General features: G+C 39.4%; 1 pseudogene; it reads left to right on the top strand.

Annotated features, from left to right (window-relative positions):
• The window catches only part of LOC121556035, a 2,016-nt pseudogene extending 784 nt beyond the window's left edge, over positions 1–1,232 (top strand).
• Positions 1,233–5,000: the final 3,768 nt, after the last annotated feature.

Below are 5,000 nucleotides of genomic sequence, written 5' to 3'. Positions count from 1 at the left end.
GTGTCTGCTGTCACCCAGACATCGTCTGTCGATGTTCTGCTGACAAACCTCATCAAGGGGAATCTGCTTCCCTCTGCTCTCCTATGGATAACCTCCCGACCAGCAGCAACCAATCAGATCCCCCTAAGTGTGTTGACCAGGTGACAGAGGTACGAGGGTTCAATGACCCACAGAAGGAGGAGTACTTCAGGAAGAGATTCAGTGATGAGGACCTGGCCAGCAGAATCATCTCACACATAAAGACATCAAGGAGCCTCCACATCATGTGCCACATGCCAGTCTTCTGTTGGATTTCTGCTGTAGTCCTTGAACACATGTTGAGTACAGACAAGAGGAGAGAGATGCCCACGACTCTGACTGAGATGTCAATAAACTTCCTGCTCATTCAGACCAGCCTGAAGAACCAGAAGTATCATGGAAGAGATGAGATGGATCAACAGGAGCTCATGGAGTCAGATAAGGAAATTCTTCTGAAGCTGGGGGAAGCTGGCGTTTGAAAATCTGGAGAAGGGTAATCTCATGTTCTATGAAGAAGACCTGAAAGAGTGTGGCATTGATGTCAAAGAAGCCTCAGTGTACTCAGGAGTGTGCACACAAATCTTTAAAGAAGAGTCTGTGTTATTTCAGAGAGTGGTGTACTGCTTTGTTCATCTGAGCATTCAGGAGTTTCTCTCAGCTGTCTACATGTACCATTGTTACACAACCAAGAACATGGATGCACTGAAGCCCCTCCTCAAGAGAAAGTCTAGAGCTGCATCTGAAGAGCTAACCTTGCATGAGCTGCTGAAGAGTACCGTGGATAAAGCCTTGGAGAGCAAGAACGGACACCTGGACCTCTTTGTCCGCTTCCTTCATGGCATGTCACTGGAGTCCAATCAGAAACTCCTACGAGGTCTGGTGACACAGACAGAAAGCAGTCCAGACAGCGTCCAGAAAACAATCCGATCCCTTAAGGTGATGCAGAGGAAGAACATCTCCCCTGAGAGGTGCATTAATCTCTTCCACTGTCTGATAGAGATGAAAGACCATTCAGTACAGGAGGAAATCCAAGCGTACTTGAGGTCAGAGAAGAGATCCAAAACCTCACACTTTCTCAGTGTTCAGCACTGGCCTACATGCTACAGATATCAGAGGAGGTTCTGGATGTGTTTGACCCGAAGGTATACAAGACATCAGAGGAGGGTCGTAGGAGACTGCTCCCAGCTGTGAGAGGCTGCAGGAAAGCTCTGTAAGTATTCATGGAAATATCCCACACCAAAATAAATTGTAGTTACAGCAGCATTTTTATTGGCTGACTGGCTCTGTAAGTACTCATGTGACTATCCCTCAGACCAAACTTTACTGTATGTAAGAACAACAACTTTTCATTGGCTGACTAAACTTTCTATTAGCTGAAAAGTCTTAAACAAACTGTAATACAAACGGATCAGAAAAGTTGTAGCATTGAGACATCTATACACAGTGTTCACATTATTAGTGCAGGGGTAACTGTAAGCAGGAAAAGCTAAATGTAACATTTTAATACAACCTGTCCCTCATGGTATTTACTCTGTTGACAGACTCACTGGCTGTAAACTCACAGACACATCCTGTGAAGTGTTGGCCTCAGTTCTCAGTTCAAACCCCTCACACCTGAGAGGCTGGATCTGAGTAACAATGACCTGAAGGATTCAGGAGTGAAGCTGCTCTCTGCTGGACTGGGGAATCCCCACTGTAAACTGGAGACTCTGAGGTCAGTATTCCTGTAGTTGGTCAACAAGTGATAATTGTTCACCAGATCCACATGTGTTTACCAGGGCACACATAGTCCACACCATATGTGTTTGGACAGTGAAGCTTACAGTTTTACATTTGGTGCTATGCTCCAGCATTTGGATTTGAAATTGTTTCATGTTAGGTGACAGTACAGAATGTAAATTTTTATTTGAGGGTATTTTCATACATACCTGTTTTACTGTTTAGAAATGAAAGCACTTTATGTGTCTATTTCTCCCATTTGAAAAAGTCTTAATTATTTGGACAAATTCATTTAGTCATAAGTTTAGTATTTGGTCCCATATTCTTACCTGCAGTGATTACATCAAGCTTGTGATTCTACAAACGTGTTGGAATACATTTGCAGTTTGTCTTGGTTGTGTTTTTGGATGATGTTTTCCCCAATAGAAACTGAATGGTGAATAATGTCCTGTCATTTTGGAGTCACTTCACTTGTATTGTCAGTAAGAATAGAAGATGTTTCTGAACACTTCTACATTCATGTGGATGCTACCATGATTATGAATAATCATGAATGAATCGTGAATGATGATGAATGAGAAAGTTACAGAGGAACAAGGATCATACCCCCTCTGTTATTGGTAATGGTGAGAGGTTAGCATGTTTTGTTGTAGCCTCTGTAACTTTCTCACTCATTATTATTCATGATTCATTCATGATTTTTCTTAATCATGGCATCATCAGGATTAATTTAGTAGTGTTTAGAAACATGTTATCTACTCACTTAGACAGAAAATTACTCCAGTCATCATCCACCATTCAGTTACTATCGGGCAAAAACATAACCCAAAAACACAACCAAAACAAACTGCAAATGCAACCAACGAGTTTACAACCAAATACTCAACTTTTGTCTGCTTTAATGAATTATAAGTCAAATGGTCAGAATACTTATGACTTCTTCAAATGGGGGACTAGATACATAAAGTGCTTTCATTTCTAAACGGTGAAACAGATATGTATTAAAATACCCTCAAATAAAAGGTGACATTATATACTGTCACCTCACATGAAACATTTGATCTCAAATCCAAAATGCTGGAGTAAAGAGTCACATTTAAAATGTCAGTTTCACTGTCAAAATAGATATGGAATGTGGACTGTATACTCAATACAATCTAAATCTGATACCTCACTGTCTGTCTTTTGACTGATACTGCTTTTTAAACTGGTCTGGTCAGTCTACTCAAATATTTGTAATATGCATTTTTCTATCTACAAGCAATACTTTCGATAATTTGTCATTTCTAATAATGAAACATTCATTTATGAATAGATATGGCAGGTTTCAGGACACTGATATATCTGAATATGTTGAAAAAAATATACTGCCACTATTTTAACCACCAATGAATAGCAGTGTGGTTTAAATATGATTTGACTCTTTTGCAGGCTGTCAGGCTGTCTAGTCACAGAGGAAGGCTGTGCTTCTCTGGTCTCAGCTTTGAAGTCAAACCCCTCACACCTGAGAGCTGGACCTGAGTAACAATGACCTGGAAGGATTCAGGAGTGAAGCTGCTCTCTGCTGGACTGGGGAATCCCCACTGTAAACTGGAGACTCTGAGGTCAGTATTCCTGTAGTTGGTCAACAAGTGATAACTGTTCACCAGATCCACATGTGTTTACCAGGCACACATAGTCCACACCATATGTGCTTGGACAGTGAAGCTTACAGTTTTACATTTGGTGCTATGCTCCAGCATTTTGGATTTGAGATAGAATGTTTCATATTAAGTGACAGTATATAATGTCACCTTTTATTTGAGGATATTCATACATATCTGTGATACTGTTTAGAAATGAAAGCACTGTATGTATCTAGTTCTCCCATTTGAAAAAGTCGTAATAATTTGGACACATTCTCTTATATTGTACTAAAGTAATCATAAGTTTAGTATTTGGTCCCATATTCCTACCTGCAGTGATTACATCAAGCCTGTGATTCTACAAACTTGTTGAATGCATTTGCAGTTTGTCTTGGTTGTGTTTTGGATGATGTTTTTCCCAATAGAAACTGAATGGTGAATAATGTCCTGTCATTTTGGAGTCACTTCACTTGTATTGTCAGTAAGAATAGAAGATGTTTCTGAACACTTCTACATTCATGTGGATGCTACCATGATTATGAATAATCATGAATGAATCGTGAATGATGATGAATGAGAAAGTTACAGAGGAACAAGGATCATTCCCCCTCTGTTATTGGTAATGGTGAGAGGTTAGCATGTTTTGTTGTAGCCTCTGTAACTTTCTCACTCATTATTATTCATGATTCATTCATGATTTTTCTTAATCAAGGCATCATCAGGATTAATTTAGTAGTGTTTAGAAACATGTTATCTACTCACTTAGACAGAAAATTACTCCAGTCATCATCCACCATTCAGTTACTATTGGACAAAACATAACCCAAAACACAACCAAAACAAACTGCAAATGCAACCAACAAGTTTGAGACCAAATACTAAACTTTTGGCTACTTTAATACACTATAAGTGAATTGGTCAGAATACTTATGACATCTTCAAATAGGGGGACTAGATACATAAAGTTCTTTCATTTCTAAACGGTGAAACAGATATGTATTAAAATACCCTCAAATAAAAGGTGACATTATATACTGTCACCTCATATGAAACATTTGATCTGAAATCCAAAATGCTGGAGTATAGAGCCACATTTAAAATGTTAGCTTCACTGTCAAAATAGAGATGGTGTGGACTGTATACTCAATACAATCTAAATCTGATACCTCACTGTCTGTCTTTTGACTGATACTGCTTTTTAAACTGCTCTGGTCAGTCTACTCAAATATGTGTACTATACATATTTCTCTCTACAAGCAATATTATGATAATTTCTAATAATGATACATTAATTTATGAATAGATGTGGCCGGTTTCAGGACACTGGTATATCTTAATATGTAGAAAAAGATACTGCCACTATTTTGACCACCAAAGAATAGCAGTGTGGTTTTAATATGATTTGACTCTTTGCAGGCTGTCAGGCTGTCTAGTCACAGAGGAAGGCTGTGCTTCTCTGGTCTCAGCTCTGAAGTCAAACCTCACACCTGAGAGAGCTGGACCTGAGCTACAATCACCCAGGAGACTCAGGAGTCAGACTGCTCTCTGCTGGACTGGAGGATCCACACTGCAGACTGGAGAAACTCCAAGTATGTAGAGGGTTTGATGTCAATGTTCATATCAGACATGTTGGAGTTA

The sequence above is a fragment of the Coregonus clupeaformis genome, unplaced genomic scaffold, assembly GCF_020615455.1.
Source record: "Coregonus clupeaformis isolate EN_2021a unplaced genomic scaffold, ASM2061545v1 scaf0149, whole genome shotgun sequence".
NCBI classification, from domain to species: domain Eukaryota; kingdom Metazoa; phylum Chordata; class Actinopteri; order Salmoniformes; family Salmonidae; genus Coregonus; species Coregonus clupeaformis.
Note: the sequence above shows the minus strand (reverse complement) of the source record. Positions and strands in the feature narration are given on the sequence as shown.